The sequence below is a fragment of the Mixophyes fleayi genome, unplaced genomic scaffold (genome assembly GCF_038048845.1).
Source record: "Mixophyes fleayi isolate aMixFle1 unplaced genomic scaffold, aMixFle1.hap1 Scaffold_2172, whole genome shotgun sequence".
In the NCBI taxonomy this organism is placed as follows: Eukaryota; Metazoa; Chordata; class Amphibia; order Anura; family Limnodynastidae; genus Mixophyes; species Mixophyes fleayi.
In genome coordinates this window covers 7,501-31,496 of record NW_027446356.1, presented here as the reverse complement: position 1 = coordinate 31,496, position 23,996 = coordinate 7,501, and the positions used below count along the sequence as shown (strand labels likewise).

The following is a 23,996-nucleotide window of genomic DNA, read 5'->3' as shown; positions in this document are numbered from 1 at the left end:
GGAAACAATGACTTACATCAATCCTTTTACATAATTCTTGTTTCTCCTGACATTTCTAACATTGCCCACAATTATCAACTTTCTAAGTCTTTTTGAGCAGGAGAAATCGCAGAACATAGTCATTTCTTCATTGCAGTCCAAAAACAACGCTTTTTTACACTCCTGTCTCCATTTCTCTTGGAAACAATGACTTACATCAATCCTTTTACATAATTCTTGTTTCTCCTGACATTTCTAACATTGCCCACAATTATCAACTTTCTAAGTCTTTCTGAGCAGGAGAAACCGCAAAATATAGTCATTTCTTCATTGCCGTCCAAAAACAACGCTTTTTTACACTCCTGTCTCCCTTTCTCCTGGAAACAATGACTTACATCAATCCTTTTACATAATTCTTGTTTCTCATGACATTTCTAACATTGCCCACAAATATCAACTTTCTAAGTCTTTCTGAGCAGGAGAAATCGCAAAACATAGTCATTTCTTCATTGCAGTCCAAAAACAACGCTTTTTTACACTCCAGTCTCCCTTTCTCTTGGAAACAATGACTTACATCAATCCTTTTACATAATTCTTGTTTCTCCTGACATTTCTAACATTGCCCACAATTATCAACTTTCTAAGTCTTTCTGAGCAGGAGAAATCGCAAAATATAGTCATTTCTTCATTGCCGTCCAAAAACAACGCTTTTTTACACTCCTGTCTCCCTTTCTCCTGGAAACAATGACTTACATCAATCCTTTTACATAATTCTTGTTTCTCATGACATTTCTAACATTGTCCACAATTATCAACTTTCTAAGTCTTTCTGAGCAGGAGAAATCGCAAAACATAGTCATTTCTTCATTGCAGTCCAAAAACAACGCTTTTTTACACTCCAGTCTCCCTTTCTCTTGGAAACAATGACTTACATCAATCCTTTTACATAATTCTTGTTTCTCCTGACATTTCTAACATTGCCCACAATTATCAACTTTCTAAGTCTTTCTGAGCAGGAGAAATCGCAAAATATAGTAATTTCTTCATTGCCGTCCAAAAACAACGCTTTTTTACACTCCTGTCTCCCCTTCTCCTGGAAACAATGACTTACATCAATCCTTTTACATAATTCTTGTTTCTCATGACATTTCTAACATTGCCCACAAATATCAACTTTCTAAGTCTTTCTGAGCAGGAGAAATCGCAAAACATAGTCATTTCTTCATTGCAGTCCAAAAACAACGCTTTTTTACACTCCAGTCTCCCTTTCTCTTGGAAACAATGACTTACATCAATCCTTTTACATAATTCTTGTTTCTCATGACATTTCTAACATTGTCCACAATTATCAACTTTCTAAGTCTTTCTGAGCAGGAGAAATCGCAAAACATAGTCATTTCTTCATTGCAGTCCAAAAACAACGCTTTTTTACACTCCAGTCTCCCTTTCTCTTGGAAACAATGACTTACATCAATCCTTTTACATAATTCTTGTTTCTCCTGACATTTCTAACATTGCCCACAATTATCAACTTTCTAAGTCTTTCTGAGCAGGAGAAATCGCAAAATATAGTCATTTCTTCATTGCCGTCCAAAAACAACGCTTTTTTACACTCCTGTCTCCCTTTCTCCTGGAAACAATGACTTACATCAATCCTTTTACATAATTCTTGTTTCTCATGACATTTCTAACATTGTCCACAATTATCAACTTTCTAAGTCTTTCTGAGCAGGAGAAATCGCAAAACATAGTCATTTCTTCATTGCAGTCCAAAAACAACGCTTTTTTACACTCCAGTCTCCCTTTCTCTTGGAAACAATGACTTACATCAATCCTTACGTAATTCTTGTTTCTCCTGACATTTCTAACATTGCCCACAATTATCAACTTTCTAAGTCTTTCTGAGCAGGAGAAATCGCAAAATATAGTCATTTCTTCATTGCCGTCCAAAAACAACGCTTTTTTACACTCCTGTCTCCCTTTCTCCTGGAAACAATGACTTACATCAATCCTTTTACATAATTCTTGTTTCTCATGACATTTCTAACATTGCCCACAATTATCAACTTTCTAAGTCTTTCTGAGCAGTAGAAATCGCAAAATATAGTAATTTCTTCATTGCCGTCCAAAAACAACGCTTTTTTACACTCCTGTCTCCCCTTCTCCTGGAAACAATGACTTACATCAATCCTTTTACATAATTCTTGTTTCTCCTGACATTTCTAACATTGCCCACAATTATCAACTTTCTAAGTCTTTCTGAGCAGGAGAAACCGCAAAATATAGTCATTTCTTCATTGCCGTCCAAAAACAACGCTTTTTTACACTCCTGTCTCCCTTTCTCCTGGAAACAATGACTTACATCAATCCTTTTACATAATTCTTGTTTCTCATGACATTTCTAACATTGCCCACAATTATCAACTTTCTAAGTCTTTCTGAGCAGGAGAAATCGCAAAACATAGTCATTTCTTCATTGCCGTCCAAAAACAACACTTTTTTACACTCCTGTCTCCCTTTCTCTTGGAAACAATGACTTACATCAATACTTTTACATAATTCTTGTTTCTCCTGACATTTCTAACATTGCCCACAATTATCAACTTTCTAAGTCTTTTTGAGCAGGAGAAATCGCAGAACATAGTCATTTCTTCATTGCAGTCCAAAAACAACGCTTTTTTACACTCCTGTCTCCATTTCTCTTGGAAACAATGACTTACATCAATCCTTTTACATAATTCTTGTTTCTCCTGACATTTCTAACATTGCCCACAATTATCAACTTTCTAAGTCTTTCTGAGCAGGAGAAACCGCAAAATATAGTCATTTCTTCATTGCCGTCCAAAAACAACGCTTTTTTACACTCCTGTCTCCCTTTCTCCTGGAAACAATGACTTACATCAATCCTTTTACATAATTCTTGTTTATCATGACATTTCTAACATTGCCCACAATTATCAACTTTCTAAGTCTTTCTGAGCAGGAGAAATCGCAAAATATAGTAATTTCTTCATTGCCGTCCAAAAACAACGCTTTTTTACACTCCTGTCTCCCCTTCTCCTGGAAACAATGACTTACATCAATCCTTTTACATAATTCTTGTTTCTCATGACATTTCTAACATTGCCCACAAATATCAACTTTCTAAGTCTTTCTGAGCAGGAGAAATCGCAAAACATAGTCATTTCTTCATTGCAGTCCAAAAACAACGCTTTTTTACACTCCAGTCTCCCTTTCTCTTGGAAACAATGACTTACATCAATCCTTTTACATAATTCTTGTTTCTCCTGACATTTCTAACATTGCCCACAATTATCAACTTTCTAAGTCTTTCTGAGCAGGAGAAATCGCAAAATATAGTCATTTCTTCATTGCCGTCCAAAAACAACGCTTTTTTACACTCCTGTCTCCCTTTCTCTTGGAAACAATGACTTACATCAATCCTTTTACATAATTCTTGTTTCTCATGACATTTCTAACATTGTCCACAATTATCAACTTTCTAAGTCTTTCTGAGCAGGAGAAATCGCAAAACATAGTCATTTCTTCATTGCAGTCCAAAAACAACGCTTTTTTACACTCCAGTCTCCCTTTCTCTTGGAAACAATGACTTACATCAATCCTTTTACATAATTCTTGTTTCTCCTGACATTTCTAACATTGCCCACAATTATCAACTTTCTAAGTCTTTCTGAGCAGGAGAAATCGCAAAATATAGTAATTTCTTCATTGCCGTCCAAAAACAACGCTTTTTTACACTCCTGTCTCCCCTTCTCCTGGAAACAATGACTTACATCAATCCTTTTACATAATTCTTGTTTCTCATGACATTTCTAACATTGTCCACAATTATCAACTTTCTAAGTCTTTCTGAGCAGGAGAAATCGCAAAACATAGTCATTTCTTCATTGCAGTCCAAAAACAACGCTTTTTTACACTCCAGTCTCCCTTTCTCTTGGAAACAATGACTTACATCAATCCTTTTACGTAATTCTTGTTTCTCCTGACATTTCTAACATTGCCCACAATTATCAACTTTCTAAGTCTTTCTGAGCAGGAGAAATCGCAAAATATAGTCATTTCTTCATTGCCGTCCAAAAACAACGCTTTTTTACACTCCTGTCTCCCCTTCTCCTGGAAACAATGACTTACATCAATCCTTTTACATAATTCTTGTTTCTCATGACATTTCTAACATTGTCCACAATTATCAACTTTCTAAGTCTTTCTGAGCAGGAGAAATCGCAAAACATAGTCATTTCTTCATTGCAGTCCAAAAACAACGCTTTTTTACACTCCAGTCTCCCTTTCTCTTGGAAACAATGACTTACATCAATCCTTTTACGTAATTCTTGTTTCTCCTGACATTTCTAACATTGCCCACAATTATCAACTTTCTAAGTCTTTCTGAGCAGGAGAAATCGCAAAATATAGTCATTTCTTCATTGCCGTCCAAAAACAACGCTTTTTTACACTCCTGTCTCCCTTTCTCCTGGAAACAATGACTTACATCAATCCTTTTACATAATTCTTGTTTCTCATGACATTTCTAACATTGCCCACAATTATAAACTTTCTAAGTCTTTCTGAGCAGTAGAAATCGCAAAATATAGTAATTTCTTCATTGCCGTCCAAAAACAACGCTTTTTTACACTCCTGTCTCCCCTTCTCCTGGAAACAATGACTTACATCAATCCTTTTACATAATTCTTGTTTCTCCTGACATTTCTAACATTGCCCACAATTATCAACTTTCTAAGTCTTTCTGAGCAGGAGAAATCGCAAAATATAGTAATTTCTTCATTGCCGTCCAAAAACAACGCTTTTTTACACTCCTGTCTCCCCTTCTCCTGGAAACAATGACTTACATCAATCCTTTTACATAATTCTTGTTTCTCATGACATTTCTAACATTGTCCACAATTATCAACTTTCTAAGTCTTTCTGAGCAGGAGAAATCGCAAAACATAGTCATTTCTTCATTGCAGTCCAAAAACAACGCTTTTTTACACTCCAGTCTCCCTTTCTCTTGGAAACAATGACTTACATCAATCCTTTTACGTAATTCTTGTTTCTCCTGACATTTCTAACATTGCCCACAATTATCAACTTTCTAAGTCTTTCTGAGCAGGAGAAATCGCAAAATATAGTCATTTCTTCATTGCCGTCCAAAAACAACGCTTTTTTACACTCCTGTCTCCCCTTCTCCTGGAAACAATGACTTACATCAATCCTTTTACATAATTCTTGTTTCTCATGACATTTCTAACATTGTCCACAATTATCAACTTTCTAAGTCTTTCTGAGCAGGAGAAATCGCAAAACATAGTCATTTCTTCATTGCAGTCCAAAAACAACGCTTTTTTACACTCCAGTCTCCCTTTCTCTTGGAAACAATGACTTACATCAATCCTTTTACGTAATTCTTGTTTCTCCTGACATTTCTAACATTGCCCACAATTATCAACTTTCTAAGTCTTTCTGAGCAGGAGAAATCGCAAAATATAGTCATTTCTTCATTGCCGTCCAAAAACAACGCTTTTTTACACTCCTGTCTCCCTTTCTCCTGGAAACAATGACTTACATCAATCCTTTTACATAATTCTTGTTTCTCATGACATTTCTAACATTGCCCACAATTATAAACTTTCTAAGTCTTTCTGAGCAGTAGAAATCGCAAAATATAGTAATTTCTTCATTGCCGTCCAAAAACAACGCTTTTTTACACTCCTGTCTCCCCTTCTCCTGGAAACAATGACTTACATCAATCCTTTTACATAATTCTTGTTTCTCATGACATTTCTAACATTGCCCACAATTATCAACTTTCTAAGTCTTTCTGAGCAAGAGAAATCGCAAAACAGTCATTTATTCATTGCCGTCCAAAAACAATGCTTTTTTACACTCCAGTCTCCCTTTCTCCTGGAAACAATGACTTACATCAATCCTTTTACATAATTCTTGTTTCTCCTGACATTTCTAACATTGCCCACAAATATCAACTTTCTAAGTCTTTCTGAGCAGGAGAAATCGCAAAACATAGTCATTTCTTCATTGCAGTCCAAAAACAACGCTTTTTTACACTCCAGTCTCCCTTTCTCTTGGAAACAATGACTTACATCAATCCTTTTACATAATTCTTGTTTCTCCTGACATTTCTAACATTGCCCACAATTATCAACTTTCTAAGTCTTTCTGAGCAGGAGAAACCGCAAAATATAGTCATTTCTTCATTGCCGTCCAAAAACAACGCTTTTTTACACTCCTGTCTCCCTTTCTCCTGGAAACAATGACTTACATCAATCCTTTTACATAATTCTTGTTTATCATGACATTTCTAACATTGCCCACAATTATCAACTTTCTAAGTCTTTCTGAGCAGGAGAAATCGCAAAATATAGTAATTTCTTCATTGCCGTCCAAAAACAACGCTTTTTTACACTCCTGTCTCCCCTTCTCCTGGAAACAATGACTTACATCAATCCTTTTACATAATTCTTGTTTCTCATGACATTTCTAACATTGCCCACAAATATCAACTTTCTAAGTCTTTCTGAGCAGGAGAAATCGCAAAACATAGTCATTTCTTCATTGCAGTCCAAAAACAACGCTTTTTTACACTCCAGTCTCCCTTTCTCTTGGAAACAATGACTTACATCAATCCTTTTACATAATTCTTGTTTCTCCTGACATTTCTAACATTGCCCACAATTATCAACTTTCTAAGTCTTTCTGAGCAGGAGAAATCGCAAAATATAGTCATTTCTTCATTGCCGTCCAAAAACAACGCTTTTTTACACTCCTGTCTCCCTTTCTCTTGGAAACAATGACTTACATCAATCCTTTTACATAATTCTTGTTTCTCATGACATTTCTAACATTGTCCACAATTATCAACTTTCTAAGTCTTTCTGAGCAGGAGAAATCGCAAAACATAGTCATTTCTTCATTGCAGTCCAAAAACAACGCTTTTTTACACTCCAGTCTCCCTTTCTCTTGGAAACAATGACTTACATCAATCCTTTTACATAATTCTTGTTTCTCCTGACATTTCTAACATTGCCCACAATTATCAACTTTCTAAGTCTTTCTGAGCAGGAGAAATCGCAAAATATAGTAATTTCTTCATTGCCGTCCAAAAACAACGCTTTTTTACACTCCTGTCTCCCCTTCTCCTGGAAACAATGACTTACATCAATCCTTTTACATAATTCTTGTTTCTCATGACATTTCTAACATTGTCCACAATTATCAACTTTCTAAGTCTTTCTGAGCAGGAGAAATCGCAAAACATAGTCATTTCTTCATTGCAGTCCAAAAACAACGCTTTTTTACACTCCAGTCTCCCTTTCTCTTGGAAACAATGACTTACATCAATCCTTTTACGTAATTCTTGTTTCTCCTGACATTTCTAACATTGCCCACAATTATCAACTTTCTAAGTCTTTCTGAGCAGGAGAAATCGCAAAATATAGTCATTTCTTCATTGCCGTCCAAAAACAACGCTTTTTTACACTCCTGTCTCCCCTTCTCCTGGAAACAATGACTTACATCAATCCTTTTACATAATTCTTGTTTCTCATGACATTTCTAACATTGTCCACAATTATCAACTTTCTAAGTCTTTCTGAGCAGGAGAAATCGCAAAACATAGTCATTTCTTCATTGCAGTCCAAAAACAACGCTTTTTTACACTCCAGTCTCCCTTTCTCTTGGAAACAATGACTTACATCAATCCTTTTACGTAATTCTTGTTTCTCCTGACATTTCTAACATTGCCCACAATTATCAACTTTCTAAGTCTTTCTGAGCAGGAGAAATCGCAAAATATAGTCATTTCTTCATTGCCGTCCAAAAACAACGCTTTTTTACACTCCTGTCTCCCTTTCTCCTGGAAACAATGACTTACATCAATCCTTTTACATAATTCTTGTTTCTCATGACATTTCTAACATTGCCCACAATTATAAACTTTCTAAGTCTTTCTGAGCAGTAGAAATCGCAAAATATAGTAATTTCTTCATTGCCGTCCAAAAACAACGCTTTTTTACACTCCTGTCTCCCCTTCTCCTGGAAACAATGACTTACATCAATCCTTTTACATAATTCTTGTTTCTCCTGACATTTCTAACATTGCCCACAATTATCAACTTTCTAAGTCTTTCTGAGCAGGAGAAATCGCAAAATATAGTAATTTCTTCATTGCCGTCCAAAAACAACGCTTTTTTACACTCCTGTCTCCCCTTCTCCTGGAAACAATGACTTACATCAATCCTTTTACATAATTCTTGTTTCTCATGACATTTCTAACATTGTCCACAATTATCAACTTTCTAAGTCTTTCTGAGCAGGAGAAATCGCAAAACATAGTCATTTCTTCATTGCAGTCCAAAAACAACGCTTTTTTACACTCCAGTCTCCCTTTCTCTTGGAAACAATGACTTACATCAATCCTTTTACGTAATTCTTGTTTCTCCTGACATTTCTAACATTGCCCACAATTATCAACTTTCTAAGTCTTTCTGAGCAGGAGAAATCGCAAAATATAGTCATTTCTTCATTGCCGTCCAAAAACAACGCTTTTTTACACTCCTGTCTCCCCTTCTCCTGGAAACAATGACTTACATCAATCCTTTTACATAATTCTTGTTTCTCATGACATTTCTAACATTGTCCACAATTATCAACTTTCTAAGTCTTTCTGAGCAGGAGAAATCGCAAAACATAGTCATTTCTTCATTGCAGTCCAAAAACAACGCTTTTTTACACTCCAGTCTCCCTTTCTCTTGGAAACAATGACTTACATCAATCCTTTTACGTAATTCTTGTTTCTCCTGACATTTCTAACATTGCCCACAATTATCAACTTTCTAAGTCTTTCTGAGCAGGAGAAATCGCAAAATATAGTCATTTCTTCATTGCCGTCCAAAAACAACGCTTTTTTACACTCCTGTCTCCCTTTCTCCTGGAAACAATGACTTACATCAATCCTTTTACATAATTCTTGTTTCTCATGACATTTCTAACATTGCCCACAATTATAAACTTTCTAAGTCTTTCTGAGCAGTAGAAATCGCAAAATATAGTAATTTCTTCATTGCCGTCCAAAAACAACGCTTTTTTACACTCCTGTATCCCCTTCTCCTGGAAACAATGACTTACATCAATCCTTTTACATAATTCTTGTTTCTCATGACATTTCTAACATTGCCCACAATTATCAACTTTCTAAGTCTTTCTGAGCAAGAGAAATCGCAAAACAGTCATTTATTCATTGCCGTCCAAAAACAATGCTTTTTTACACTCCAGTCTCCCTTTCTCCTGGAAACAATGACTTACATCAATCCTTTTACATAATTCTTGTTTCTCCTGACATTTCTAACATTGCCCACAAATATCAACTTTCTAAGTCTTTCTGAGCAGGAGAAATCGCAAAACATAGTCATTTCTTCATTGCAGTCCAAAAACAACGCTTTTTTACACTCCAGTCTCCCTTTCTCTTGGAAACAATGACTTACATCAATCCTTTTACATAATTCTTGTTTCTCATGACATTTCTAACATTGTCCACAATTATCAACTTTCTAAGTCTTTCTGAGCAGGAGAAATCGCAAAACATAGTCATTTCTTCATTGCAGTCCAAAAACAACGCTTTTTTACACTCCAGTCTCCCTTTCTCTTGGAAACAATGACTTACATCAATCCTTTTACATAATTCTTGTTTCTCCTGACATTTCTAACATTGCCCACAATTATCAACTTTCTAAGTCTTTCTGAGCAGGAGAAACCGCAAAATATAGTCATTTCTTCATTGCCGTCCAAAAACAACGCTTTTTTACACTCCTGTCTCCTTTTCTTTTGGAAACAATGACTTACATCAATACTTTTACATAATTCTTGTTTCTCCTGACATTTCTAACATTGCCCACAATTATCAACTTTCTAAGTCTTTCTGAGCAAGAGAAATCGCAAAACAGTCATTTATTCATTGCCGTCCAAAAACAATGCTTTTTTACACTCCAGTCTCCCTTTCTCTTGGAAACAATGACTTACATCAATCCTTTTACATAATTCTTGTTTCTCCTGACATTTCTAACATTGCCCACAATTATCAACTTCCTAAGTCTTTTTGAGCAGGAGAAATCGCAGAACATAGTCATTTCTTCATTGCAGTCCAAAAACAACGCTTTTTTACACTCCTGTCTCCATTTCTCTTGGAAACAATGACTTACATCAATCCTTTTACATAATTCTTGTTTCTCCTGACATTTCTAACATTGCCCACAATTATCAACTTTCTAAGTCTTTCTGAGCAGGAGAAACCGCAAAATATAGTCATTTCTTCATTGCCGTCCAAAAACAACGCTTTTTTACACTCCTGTCTCCCTTTCTCTTGGAAACAATGACTTACATCAACCCTTTTACATAATTCTTATTTCTCATGACATTTCTAACATTGTCCGTAATTATCAACTTTCTATTTCTTTCTGAGCAAGAGAAATCGCAAAATATAGTCATTTCTTCATTGCCGTCCAAAAACAACGCTTTTTTACACTCTTGTCTCCCTTTCTCTTGGAAACAATGACTTATATCAATCCTTTTACATAATTCTTGTTTCTCCTGACATTTCTAACATTGCCCACAATTATCAACTTTCTAAGTCTTTCTGAGCAGGAGAAATCGCAAAACATAGTCATTTCTTCATTGCAGTCCAAAAACAACGCTTTTTTACACTCCAGTCTCCCTTTCTCTTGGAAACAATGACTTACATCAATCCTTTTACATAATTCTTGTTTCTCTTGACATTTCTAACATTGTCCACAATTATCAACTTTCTAAGTCTTTCTGAGCAGGAGAAATCGCAAAACATAGTCATTTCTTCATTGCCGTCCAAAAACAACGCTTTTTTACACTCCTGTCTCCCTTTCTCTTGGAAACAATGACTTACATCAATCCTTTTACATAATTCTTATTTCTCATGACATTTCTAACATTGCCCACAATTATTAACTTTCTAAGTCTTTCTGAGCAGGAGAAATCGCAAAATATAGTCATTTCTTCATTGCCGTCCAAAAACAACGCTTTTTTACACTCCTGTCTCCCTTTCTCTTGGAAACAATGACTTACATCAATCCTTTTACATAATTCTTATTTCTCATGACATTTCTAACATTGCCCACAATTATCAACTTTCTAATTCTTTCTGAGCAAGAGAAATCGCAAAATATAGTCATTTCTTCATTGCCGTCCAAAAACAACGCTTTTTTACACTCCTGTCTCCCTTTCTCTTGGAAACAATGACTTACATCAATCCTTTTACATAATTCTTATTTCTCATGACATTTCTAACATTGCCCACAATTATCAACTTTCTAATTCTTTCTGAGCAAGAGAAATCGCAAAATATAGTCATTTCTTCATTGGGGTCCAAAAACAACGCTTTTTTACACTCCTGTCTCCCTTTCTCTTGGAAACAATGACTTACATCAATCCTTTTACATAATTCTTGTTTCTCCTGACATTTCTAACATTGCCCACAATTATCAACTTTCTAAGTCTTTTTGAGCAGGAAAAATCGCAGAACATAGTCATTTCTTCATTGCAGTCCAAAAACAACGCTTTTTTACACTCCTGTCTCCCTTTCTCTTGGAAACAATGACTTACATCAATCCTTTTACATAATTCTTGTTTCTCCTGACATTTCTAACATTGCCCACAATTATCAACTTTCTAAGTCTTTCTGAGCAGGAGAAACCGCAAAATATAGTCATTTCTTCATTGCCGTCCAAAAACAACGCTTTTTTACACTCCTGTCTCCCTTTCTCCTGGAAACAATGACTTACATCAATCCTTTTACATAATTCTTGTTTCTCATGACATTTCTAACATTGCCCACAATTATCAACTTTCTAAGTCTTTCTGAGCAGGAGAAATCGCAAAATATAGTCATTTCTTCATTGCCGTCCAAAAACAACGCTTTTTTACACTCCTGTCTCCCTTTCTCCTGGAAACAATGACTTACATCAATCCTTTTACATAATTCTTGTTTCTCATGACATTTCTAACATTGCCCACAATTATCAACTTTCTAAGTCTTTCTGAGCAAGAGAAATCCCAAAACAGTCATTTATTCATTGCCGTCCAAAAACAATGCTTTTTTACACTCCAGTCTCCCTTTCTCTTGGAAACAATGACTTACATCAATCCTTTTACATAATTCTTGTTTCTCCTGACATTTCTAACTTTGCCCACAAATATCAACTTTCTAAGTCTTTCTGAGCAGGAGAAATCGCAAAACATAGTCATTTCTTCATTGCAGTCCAAAAACAACGCTTTTTTACACTCCAGTCTCCCTTTCTCTTGGAAACAATGACTTACATCAATCCTTTTACATAATTCTTGTTTCTCATTACATTTCTAACATTGTCCACAATTATCAACTTTCTAAGTCTTTCTGAGCAGGAGAAATCGCAAAACATAGTCATTTCTTCATTGCCGTCCAAAAACAACGCTTTTTTTACACTCCTGTCTCCCTTTCTCTTGGAAACAATGACTTACATCAATCCTTTTACATAATCCTTGTTTCTCCTGACATTTCTAACATTGCCCACAAATATCAACTTTCTAAGTCTTTCTGAGCAGGAGAAATCGCAAAACATAGTCATTTCTTCATTGCAGTCCAAAAACAACGCTTTTTTACACTCCTGTCTCCCTTCTCTTGGAAACAATGACTTACATCAATCCTTTTACATAATTCTTGTTTCTCATGACATTTCTAACATTTTCCACAATTATTAACTTTCTAAGACTTTCTGAGCAGGAGAAATCGCAAAACATAGTCATTTCTTCATTGCAGTCCAAAAACAACGCTTTTTTACACTCCAGTCTCCCTTTCTCTTGGAAACAATGACTTACATCAATCCTTTTACATAATTCTTGTTTCTCTTGACATTTCTAACATTGTCCACAATTATCAACTTTCTAAGTCTTTCTGAGCAGGAGAAATCGCAAAACATAGTCATTTCTTCATTGCCGTCCCAAAACAACGCTTTTTTACACTCCTGTCTCCCTTTCTTTTGGAAACAATGACTTACATCAATCCTTTTACATAATTCTTGTTTCTCCTGACATTTCTAACATTGCCCACAATTATTAACTTTCTAAGTCTTTCTGAGCAGGAGAAATCGCAAAACATAGTCATATCTTCATTGCAGTCCAAAAACAACGCTTTTTTACACTCCAGTCTCCCTTTCTCTTGGAAACAATGACTTACATCAATCCTTTTACATAATTCTTATTTCTCATGACATTTCTAACAATGCCCACAATTATCAACTTTCTAAGTCTTTCTGAGCAAGAGAAATCGCAAAATATAGTCATTTCTTCATTGCCGTCCAAAAACAACGCTTTTTTACACTCCTGTCTCCCTTTGTCTTGGAAACAATGACTTACATCAATCCTTTTACATAATTATTATTTCTCATGACATTTCTAACATTGCCCACAATTATCAACTTTCTAATTCTTTCTGAGCAAGAGAAATCGCAAAATATAGTCATTTCTTCATTGCCGTCCAAAAACAACGCTTTTTTACACTCCTGTCTCCCTTTCTCTTGGAAACAATGACTTACATCAATCCTTTTACATAATTCTTGTTTCTCCTGACATTTCTAACATTGCCCACAATTATCAACTTTCTAAGTCTTTCTGAGCAGGAGAAATCGCAAAACATAGTAATTTCTTCATTGCCGTCCAAAAACAACGCTTTTTTCACTCCTGTCTCCCTTTCTCTTGGAAACAATGACTTACATCAATACTTTTACATAATTCTTGTTTCTCCTGACATTTCTAACATTGCCCACAATTATCAACTTTCTAAGTCTTTTTGAGCAGGAGAAATCGCAGAACATAGTCATTTCTTCATTGCAGTCCAAAAACAACGCTTTTTTACACTCCTGTCTCCCTTTCTCTTGGAAACAATGACTTACATCAATCCTTTTACATAATTCTTGTTTCTCCTGACATTTCTAACATTGCCCACAATTATCAACTTTCTATCATAGTTGATATTTGTGGGCAATGTTAGAAATGACAGGATAAACAAGAATTGTGTAAAAGGATTGATGTAAGTCATTGTTTCCAAGAGAAAGGGAGACTGGAGTGTAAAAAAATCGTTGTTTTTGGACTGCAATGAAGAAATGACTATGTTTTGCGATTTCTCCTGCTCAGAAAGACTTAGAAAGTTGATAATTGTGGGCAATGTTAGAAATGTCATGAGAAACAAGAATTATGTAAAAGGATTGATGTAAGTCATTGTTTCCAAGAGAAAGGGAGACTGGAGTGTAAAAAAGCGTTGTTTTTGGACTGCAATGAAGAAATGACTATGTTTTGCGATTTCTCCTGCTCAGAAAGACTTAGAAAGTTGATAATTGTGGGCAATGTTAGAAATGTCATGAGAAACAAGAATTATGTAAAAGGATTGATGTAAGTCATTGTTTCCAGGAGAAAGGGAGACTGGAGTGTAAAAAAGCGTTGTTTTTGGACTGCAATGAAGAAATGACTATGTTTTGCGATTTCTCCTGCTCAGAAAGACTTAGAAAGTTGATAATTGTGGGCAATGTTAGAAATGTCATGAGAAACAAGAATTATGTAAAAGGATTGATGTAAGTCATTGTTTCCAGGAGAAAGGGAGACTGGAGTGTAAAAAAGCGTTGTTTTTGGACTGCAATGAAGAAATGACTATGTTTTGCGATTTCTCCTGCTCAGAAAGACTTAGAAAGTTAATAATTGTGGGCAATGTTAGAAATGTCATGAGAAACAAGAATTATGTAAAAGAATTGATGTAAGTCATTGTTTCCAAGAGAAAGGGAGACAGGAGTGAAAAAAAGCGTTGTTTTTGGACTGCAATGAAGAAATGACTATGTTTTGCGATTTCTCCTGCTCAGAAAGACTTAGAAAGTTGATATTTGTGGGCAATGTTAGAAATGACAGGATAAACAAGAATTGTGTAAAATGATTGATGTAAGTCATTGTTTCCAAGAGAAAGGGAGACTGGAGTGTAAAAAAGCGTTGTTTTTGGACTGCAATGAAGAAATGACTATGTTTTGCGATTTCTCCTGATCAGAAAGACTTAGAAAGTTGATAATTGTGGGCAATGTTAGAAATGTCATGAGAAACAAGAATTATGTAAAAGGATTGATGTAAGTCATTGTTTCCAAGAGAAAGGGAGACTGGAGTGTAAAAAAGCATTGTTTTTGGACGGCAATGAATAAATGACTGTTTTGCGATTTCTCCTGCTCAGAAAGACTTAGAAAGTTGATAACTGTGGGCAATGTTAGAAATGTCATGAGAAACAAGAATTATGTAAAAGGATTGATGTAAGTCATTGTTTCCAAGAGAAAGGGAGACTGGAGTGTAAAAAATCGTTGTTTTTGGACTGCAATGAAGAAATGACTATGTTTTGCGATTTCTCCTGCTCAGAAAGACTTAGAAAGTTAATAATTGTGGGCAATGTTAGAAATGTCAGGAGAAACAAGAATTATGTAAAAGGATTGATGTAAGTCATTGTTTCCAAGAGAAAGGGAGACAGGAGTGTAAAAAAGCGTTGTTTTTGGACGGCAATGAAGAAATGACTATGTTTTGCGATTTCTCCTGCTCAGAAAGACTTAGAAAGTTGATAATTGTGGACAATGTTGGAAATGTCATGAGAAACAAGAATTATGTAAAAGGATTGATGTAAGTCATTGTTTCCAAGAGAAAGGGAGACTGGAGTGTAAAAAAGCGTTGTTTTTGGACGGCAATGAATAAATGACTGTTTTGCAATTTCTCTTGCTCAGAAAGACTTAGAAAGTTGATAATTGTGGGCAATGTTAGAAATGTCATGAGAAACAAGAATTATGTAAAAGGATTGATGTAAGTCATTGTTTCCAAGAGAAAGGGAGACAGGAGTGTAAAAAAGCATTGTTTTTGGACTGCAATGAAGAAATGACTATGTTTTGCGATTTCTCCTGCTCAGAAAGACTTAGAAAGTTAATAATTGTGGGCAATGTTAGAAATGTCAGGAGAAACAAGAATTATGTAAAAGGATTGATGTAAGTCATTGTTTCCAAGAGAAAGGGAGACAGGAGTGTAAAAAAGCGTTGTTTTTGGACGGCAATGAAGAAATGACTATATTTTGCGATTTCTCCTGCTCAGAAAGACTTAGAAAGTTGATAATTATGGGCAATGTTAGAAATGTCAGGAGAAACAAGAATTATGTAAAAGGATTGATGTAAGTCATTGTTTCCAGGAGAAAGGGAGACAGGAGTGTAAAAAAGCGTTGTTTTTGGACGGCAATGAAGAAATGACTATATTTTGCGATTTCTCCTGCTCAGAAAGACTTAGAAAGTTGATAATTGTGGGCAATGTTAGAAATGTCATGAGAAACAAGAATTATGTAAAAGGATTGATGTAAGTCATTGTTTCCAGGAGAAAGGGAGACAGGAGTGTAAAAAAGCGTTGTTTTTGGACGGCAATGAAGAAATGACTATATTTTGCGATTTCTCCTGCTCAGAAAGACTTAGAAAGTTGATAATTGTGGGCAATATTAGAAATGTCATGAGAAACAAGAATTATGTAAAAGGATTGATGTAAGTCATTGTTTCCAAGAGAAAGGGAGACTGGAGTGTAAAAAAGCATTGTTTTTGGACGGCAATGAATAAATGACTGTTTTGCGATTTCTCTTGCTCAGAAAGACTTAGAAAGTTGATAACTGTGGACAATGTTAGAAATGTCATGAGAAACAAGAATTATGTAAAAGGATTGATGTAAGTCATTGTTACCAAGAGAAAGGGAGACTGGAGTGTAAAAAAGCATTGTTTTTGGACGGCAATGAATAAATGACTGTTTTGCGATTTCTCTTGCTCAGAAAGACTTAGAAAGTTAATAATTGTGGACAATGTTAGAAATGTCATGAGAAACAAGAATTATGTAAAAGGATTGATGTAAGTCATTGTTTCCAAGAGAAAGGGAGACTGGAGTGTAAAAAAGCGTTGTTTTTGGACTGCAATGAAGAAATGACTATGTTTTGCGATTTCTCCTGCTCAGAAAGACTTAGAAAGTTGATATTTGTGGGCAATGTTAGAAATGTCAGGAGAAACAAGGATTATGTAAAAGGATTGATGTAAGTCATTGTTTCCAAGAGAAAGGGAGACAGGAGTGTAAAAAAGCATTGTTTTTGGACTGCAATGAAGAAATGACTATGTTTTGCGATTTCTCCTGCTCAGAAAGACTTAGAAAGTTAATAATTGTGGGCAATGTTAGAAATGTCAGGAGAAACAAGAATTATGTAAAAGGATTGATGTAAGTCATTGTTTCCAAGAGAAAGGGAGACAGGAGTGTAAAAAAGCGTTGTTTTTGGACGGCAATGAAGAAATGACTATATTTTGCGATTTCTCCTGCTCAGAAAGACTTAGAAAGTTGATAATTATGGGCAATGTTAGAAATGTCAGGAGAAACAAGAATTATGTAAAAGGATTGATGTAAGTCATTGTTTCCAGGAGAAAGGGAGACAGGAGTGTAAAAAAGCGTTGTTTTTGGACGGCAATGAAGAAATGACTATATTTTGCGATTTCTCCTGCTCAGAAAGACTTAGAAAGTTGATAATTGTGGGCAATGTTAGAAATGTCATGAGAAACAAGAATTATGTAAAAGGATTGATGTAAGTCATTGTTTCCAGGAGAAAGGGAGACAGGAGTGTAAAAAAGCGTTGTTTTTGGACGGCAATGAAGAAATGACTATATTTTGCGATTTCTCCTGCTCAGAAAGAGTTAGAAAGTTGATAATTGTGGGCAATATTAGAAATGTCATGAGAAACAAGAATTATGTAAAAGGATTGATGTAAGTCATTGTTTCCAAGAGAAAGGGAGACAGGAGTGTAAAAAAGCGTTGTTTTTGGACTGCAATGAAGAAATGACTATGTTTTGCGATTTCTCCTGCTCAGAAAGACTTAGAAAGTTGATATTTGTGGACAATGTTAGAAATGTCATGAGAAACAAGAATTATGTAAAAGGATTGATGTAAGTCATTGTTTCCAAGAGAAAGGGAGACTGGAGTGTAAAAAAGCGTTGTTTTTGGACTCCAATGAAGAAATGACTATGTTTTGCGATTTCTCCTGCTCAGAAAGACTTAGAAAGTTAATAATTGTGGGCAATGTTAGAAATGTCAGGAGAAACAAGAATTATGTAAAAGGATTGATGTAAGTCATTGTTTCCAAGAGAAAGGGAGACAGGAGTGTAAAAAAGCGTTGTTTTTGGAAGGCAATGAAGAAATGACTACGTTTTGCGATTTCTCCTGCTCAGAAAGACTTAGAAAGTTGATAATTGTGGGCAATGTTAGAAATGTCATGAGAAACAAAAATTATGTAAAAGGATTGATGTAAGTCATTGTTTCCAAGAGAAAGGGAGACAGGAGCGTAAAAAAGCGTTGTTTTTGGACTGCAATGAAGAAATGACTATGTTTTGCGATTTCTCCTGCTCAGAAAGACTTAGAAAGTTGACATTTGTGGGCAATGTTAGAAATGTCAGGAGAAACAAGAATTATGTAAAAGGATTGATGTAAGTCATACTACCCTGAACAAGCCCAAACTTGTCTGATCTTGTAAGGTAAGCAGGGCCGGGCCTGGTTAGTACTTGGATGGGAGACCACCTGGGAATACCAGGTGCTGTAGTTTTTTTTTTCGTTTTTTTTTTCTCTCTTGTTCCTGCTTCCTTCAATATCCGTGTTGAGATGTATAAGAGATGTAGGTCAATAATTATGCAAGCAATACCTACAGCAGAACACCCTGAATAAGCCCGATCGTGATAGCTAAGCAGGGCTGGGCATGGTTAGTACTTGGATGGGAGACCCCTGGGAATACCAGGTGCTGTTTGTTTTTTTCGTTATTTTTTTTCTCTTGTTCCTGCTTCCTCCAATGCTGGTGTTGAGATGTATAAGAAATGTCGGTCAGTAGATAACAATACCTACAGTCATCCACCCTGAACATGCCCAATCTCCTCTGATCTTTGAAGCTAAGCAGGGTCGGGCCTGGTTAGTACTTGGATGGGAGACCAACTGGGAATACCAGGTGCTGTAGGTTTTTTTTTTTTTTTCGTTTTTTTTTTCTCTCTTGTTCCTGCTTCCTTCAATGCCGGTGTTGAGATGTATAAGAGATGTAGGTCAGTAAGCAAACAATACCTACAGCCACACCACCCTGAACAAGTCAAATCTCATCTAATCTTGGAAGCTAAGCAGGCCAGGCCTGGTTAGTTTTTGGATAGGTGACCACCTGGGAATACCAGGTGCTGTAGGTTGTTTTTTTTTTTTTTCGTTTTTTTTTTCTCTCTTGTTCCTGCTTCCTTCATTGCTGGTGTTGAGATGTATAAGAGATGTATGTCAGTAGGCAGGCAATACCTACTGTCAACCCACCCTGAACATGCACAATCTCGTCTGATCTTGGAAGCTAAGCAGGGCCGGGCCTGGTTAGTACTTGCATGGGAGACCACCTGGGAATACCAGGTGCTGTAGGTTGTTTTTTTTTTCTGTTTTTTTTTCTCTCTTGTTCCTGCTTCCTTCAATGCTGGTGTTGAGATGTATAAGAGATGTAGGTCAGTAGGCAAGCAATACCTACAGCCACACCACCCTGAACAAGATCAATCTCGTCTGATCCTGGAAGTTAAGCAGAGTCGGCCCTGGTTAGTACTTGGATGGGAGACAACCTGGGGATACCAGATGCAGTAGGTTTTTTTTTTTTTCGTTTTTTATTCTCTCTTGTTCCTGCTTCCTTCAATGCTGGTGTTGAGATGTATAAGAGATGTAGGTCAGTAGGCAAGCAATTTCTACAGCACACCACCCTGAATAAGCCCAATCTTGTCTGAACTTGGAAGCTAAGCAAGGCTGGGCTTGGTTAGTACTTGGATGGCAGACCACCTGGGAATACCAGGTGCTGTAGGTTTTTTTTCGTTTTTTTTTTCTCTCTTGTTCCTGCTTCCTTCAATGTCCGTGTTGAGATGTATAAGAGATGTAGGTCAGTAATTATGCAAGCAATACCTACAGCAGAACACCCTGAATAAGCCCGATCGTGATAGCTAAGCAGGGCTGGGCATGGTTAGTACTTGGATGGGAGACCACCTGGGAATACCAGGTGCTGTAGGTTTTTGTTTTTTTCCGTTTTTTTTTTCTCTCTTGTTCATGCATCCTTCAATGCTGGTGTCTAGATGTATAAGAGATGTTGGTCAGTACGCAAACAGTACCCTGCAGTAAACCACCCTGAACATGCCCAATCTCATCTTATCTTGGAAGCTAAGCAGGGCCGGACCTGGTTAATACTTGGATGGGAGACCACCTGGGAATACCAGGTGCTGTTTGTTTTTTGTTTTTTTCGTTATTTTTTTTCTCTTGTTCCTGCTTCCTCCAATGCTGGTGTTGAGATGTATAAGAAATGTAGGTCAGTAGGTAACCAATACCTACAGTCATCCACCCTGAACATGCCCAATCTCCTCTGATCTTGGAAACTAAGCAGGGTCGGGCCTGGTTAGTACTTGGATGGGAGACCAACTGGGAATGCCAGGTGCTGTAGGTTTATTTTTTTCGTTTTTTTTTCTCTCTTGTTCCTGCTTCCTTCAATGCTGGTGTTGAGATGTATAAGAGATGTAGGTCAGTAAACAAGCAATACCTATAATAAACCACCCTGAACATGCCCAATCTCATTTCATCTTCTTGGAAGGTAAGCAGGACTGGGCTTGGTTAGTACTTGGATGGGAGACCACCTGGGGATACCAGGTGCTGTAGGTTTGTTTTTCTTTCGTTTTTTATTCTCTCTTGTTCCTGCTTCCTTCAATGCTGGTGTTGAGATGTATAAGAGATGTAGGTTAGTAGGCATACAATACATACAGCCACACCACCCTGAACAAGACCACTCTCGTCTTATCTTGGAAGCTAAGCAGGGCCGGACCTGGTTAGTATTTAGATGGGAGAGCACCTGGGAATACTAAGTGCTGTCGTTTTTGTTTTTTTCGTTTATTTTTCTCTCTTGTTCCTGCTTCCTTCAATGCTGGTGTTGAGATGTATAAGAGATGTAGGTCAGTCGGGAAGCAATACCTACAGTCATCCACCCTGAACATGCCCAAACTTGTCTGATCTTGTAAGCTAAGCAGGGCCGGGACTGGTTAGTACTTGGATGGGAGACCACCTGGGAATACCAGGTGCTGTTTGTTTGGTTTTTTTCGTTATTTTTTTTCTCTTGTTCCTGCTTCCTCCAATGCTGGTGTTGAGATGTATAAGAGATGTAGGTCAGTAGGTAAGCAATACCTACAGTCATCCACCCTGAATATGCCCAACCTCATCTGATCTTGGAAGCTAAGCAGGGTCAGGCCTGGTTAGTACTTGGATGGGAAACCAACTGGGAATACCAGGTGCTGTAGGTTTATATTTTTCGGTTTTTTTTCTCTCTTGTTCCTGCTTCCTTCAATGCTGGTGTTGAGATGTATAACAGATGTAGGTGAGTAGGCAAGCAATCCCTACAGCCATACTACCCTGAACAAGCCCAAACTCGTCTAATCTTGTAAGCTAAGCAGGGCCGGGCCTGGTTAGTACTTGGATGGGACACTACCTGGGAATACCAGGTGCTGTCGTTTGTTTTTTTCGTTTTTTTTTCTCTCTTGTTCCTGCTTCCTTCAATGTCCGTGTTGAGATGTATAAGAGATGTAGGTCAGTAAGTAGGCATGCAATACCTACAGCACAACACCCTGAATAAGCCCAATCTTGTCTGATCTTGGAAGCTAAGCAGGGCTGAGCATGGTTAGTACTTGGATGGGAGACCACCTGGGAATACCAGGTGCTGTAGGTTTTTTTTTTTTTCTATTTTTTTTTCTCTCTTGTTCCTGCTTCCTTCAATGCTGGTGTGTAGATATATAAGAGATGTTGGTCAGTAGGCAAGCAATACCTGCAGTAAACCACCCTGAACATACCCAATCTCTTCTTATCTTGGATGCTAAGCAGGGCCCGACATGTTTAGTACTTGGATGGGAGACCCCTGGGAATACCAGGTGCTGTTTGTTTGTTTGTTTTTTTCGTTATTTTTTTTCTCTTGTTCCTGCTTCCTCCAATGCTGGTGTTGAGATGTATAAGAAATGTCGGTCAGTAGAAAACAATACCTACAGTCATCCACCCTGAACATGCCCAATCTCTTTGATCTTGGAAGCTAAGCAGGGTCGGGCCTGGTTAGTACTTGGATGGGAGACCAACTGGGAATACCAGGTGCTGTAGGTTTATTTTTTTCGTTTTTTTTTCTCTCTTGTTCCTGCTTCCTTCAATGCCGGTGTTGAGATGTATAAGAGATGTAGGTCAGTAAGCAAACAATACCTACAGCCACACCACCCTGAACAAGTCAAATCTCATCTAATCTTGGAAGCTAAGCAGGGCCAGGCCTGGTTAGTTTTTGGATAGGTGACCACCTGGGAATACCAGGTGCTGAAGGTTGTTTTTTTTTTTTTCGTTTTTTTTTCTCTCTTGTTCCTGCTTCCTTCATTGCTGGTGTTGAGATGTATAAGAGATGTATGTCAGTAGGCAGGCAATACCTACTGTCAACCACCCTGAACATGCACAATCTCATCTGATCTTGGAAGCTAAGCAGGGCCGGGCCTGGTTAGTACTTGCATGGGAGACCACCTGGGAATACCAGGTGCTGTAGGTTGTTTTTTTTTTCTGTTTTTTTTTCTCTCTTGTTCCTGCTTCCTTCAATGCTGGTGTTGAGATGTATAAGAGATGTAGGTCAGTAAGCAAGCAATACCTACAGCCACACCACCCTGAACAAGATCAATCTCGTCTGATCTTGGAAGCTAAGCAGGGCCGGTCCTGGTTAGTACTTGGATGGGAGACCATCTGGGAATACCAGGTGCTGTAGGTTGTTTTTTTTTTTTTTCATTTTTTTTTCTCTCTTGTTCCTCCTTCCTTCATTGCTGGTGTTGAGATGTATAAGAGATGTATGTCAGTAACCAAGCAATACCTACTGTCAGCCACCCTGAACATGCCCAATCTCATCTGATCTTGGAAGCTAAGCAGGGCCACACCTGGTTAGTACTTGGGTGGGAGACCACCTGGGAATACCAGGTGCTGTAGGATTTTTTTTTCATTTTTTTTTCTCTCTTGTTCCTGCTTCCTTCAATACTGGTGTTAAGATGTATAAGAAATGTAGGTCAGTAAGCAAGCAATACCTACAGCCACACTACCCTGAACAAGCTCAATCTTGTCTGATCCTGGAAGTTAAGCAGAGTCGGCCCTGGTTAGTACTTGGATGGGAGACAAACTGGGGATACCAGGTGCAGTAGGTTTTTTTTTTTTCGTTTTTTATTCTCTCTTGTTCCTGCTTCCTTCAATGCTGGTGTTGAGATGTATAAGAGATGTAGGTCAGTAGGCAAGCAATTCCTACAGCACACCACCCTGAATAAGCCCAATCTTGTCTGATCTTGGAAGCTAAGCAAGGCTGGGCTTGGTTAGTACTTGGATGGCAGACCACCTGGGAATACCAGGTGCTGTAGGTTTTTTTTTGTTTTTTTTTCTCTCTTGTTCCTGCTTCCTTCAATGCCGGTGTTAAGATGTATAAGAGATGTAGGTCAGTAGGCAAGCAATACCTACAGCCACACCACCTTGAACAACCCCAATCTTGTCTGATCTTGCAAGTTAAGCAGGGCCGGGCCTGGTTAGTACTTGGATGGAAGACCACCTGGGAATACCAGGTGCTGTAGGTTTTTTTTTTTCGGTTTTTTTTTCTCTCTTGTTCCTGCTTCCTTCAATGCTTGTGTTGAGATGTATAACAGATGTAGGTCAGTAGGCAAGCAATACCTACAGCTATACCACCTCAGGCTATACCACCTTCAGACAAGCCAAAACTCATCTGATCTTGGAAGCTAAGCAGGGCTGGGCCTGGTTAGTACTTGGATGGGAATCCACCTGGGAATACCAGGTGCTGTAGGTTTTTTTTCTCTCTTGTACCTGCTTCCTTC

The 23,996-nt window shown here is 37.3% G+C and overlaps 18 pseudogenes; all 18 read left to right on the top strand.

The window, feature by feature from the left end:
• Positions 1-18,569: 18,569 nt before the first annotated feature.
• Positions 18,570-18,688, top strand: LOC142121778 (5S ribosomal RNA; annotated as a pseudogene).
• A 287-nt stretch (positions 18,689-18,975) lies between these two features.
• LOC142121731 (5S ribosomal RNA) lies at positions 18,976-19,093 on the top strand (annotated as a pseudogene).
• A 312-nt stretch (positions 19,094-19,405) lies between these two features.
• Positions 19,406-19,524, top strand: LOC142121730 (5S ribosomal RNA; annotated as a pseudogene).
• A 306-nt stretch (positions 19,525-19,830) lies between these two features.
• Positions 19,831-19,948, top strand: LOC142121756 (5S ribosomal RNA; annotated as a pseudogene).
• A 297-nt stretch (positions 19,949-20,245) lies between these two features.
• On the top strand, positions 20,246-20,363 carry LOC142121774 (5S ribosomal RNA; annotated as a pseudogene).
• A 94-nt stretch (positions 20,364-20,457) lies between these two features.
• On the top strand, positions 20,458-20,575 carry LOC142121765 (5S ribosomal RNA; annotated as a pseudogene).
• A 516-nt stretch (positions 20,576-21,091) lies between these two features.
• On the top strand, positions 21,092-21,209 carry LOC142121772 (5S ribosomal RNA; annotated as a pseudogene).
• A 92-nt stretch (positions 21,210-21,301) lies between these two features.
• On the top strand, positions 21,302-21,419 carry LOC142121735 (5S ribosomal RNA; annotated as a pseudogene).
• A 91-nt stretch (positions 21,420-21,510) lies between these two features.
• On the top strand, positions 21,511-21,629 carry LOC142121766 (5S ribosomal RNA; annotated as a pseudogene).
• A 94-nt stretch (positions 21,630-21,723) lies between these two features.
• Positions 21,724-21,841, top strand: LOC142121744 (5S ribosomal RNA; annotated as a pseudogene).
• Positions 21,842-22,146: 305 nt separating this feature from the next.
• LOC142121734 (5S ribosomal RNA) lies at positions 22,147-22,263 on the top strand (annotated as a pseudogene).
• A 91-nt stretch (positions 22,264-22,354) lies between these two features.
• On the top strand, positions 22,355-22,473 carry LOC142121779 (5S ribosomal RNA; annotated as a pseudogene).
• A 96-nt stretch (positions 22,474-22,569) lies between these two features.
• LOC142121732 (5S ribosomal RNA) lies at positions 22,570-22,687 on the top strand (annotated as a pseudogene).
• A 94-nt stretch (positions 22,688-22,781) lies between these two features.
• Positions 22,782-22,900, top strand: LOC142121777 (5S ribosomal RNA; annotated as a pseudogene).
• A 97-nt stretch (positions 22,901-22,997) lies between these two features.
• On the top strand, positions 22,998-23,115 carry LOC142121754 (5S ribosomal RNA; annotated as a pseudogene).
• A 301-nt stretch (positions 23,116-23,416) lies between these two features.
• Positions 23,417-23,534, top strand: LOC142121755 (5S ribosomal RNA; annotated as a pseudogene).
• An 88-nt stretch (positions 23,535-23,622) lies between these two features.
• LOC142121733 (5S ribosomal RNA) lies at positions 23,623-23,741 on the top strand (annotated as a pseudogene).
• A 92-nt stretch (positions 23,742-23,833) lies between these two features.
• Positions 23,834-23,968, top strand: LOC142121773 (5S ribosomal RNA; annotated as a pseudogene).
• The last annotated feature ends 28 nt before the right edge of the window (positions 23,969-23,996 follow it).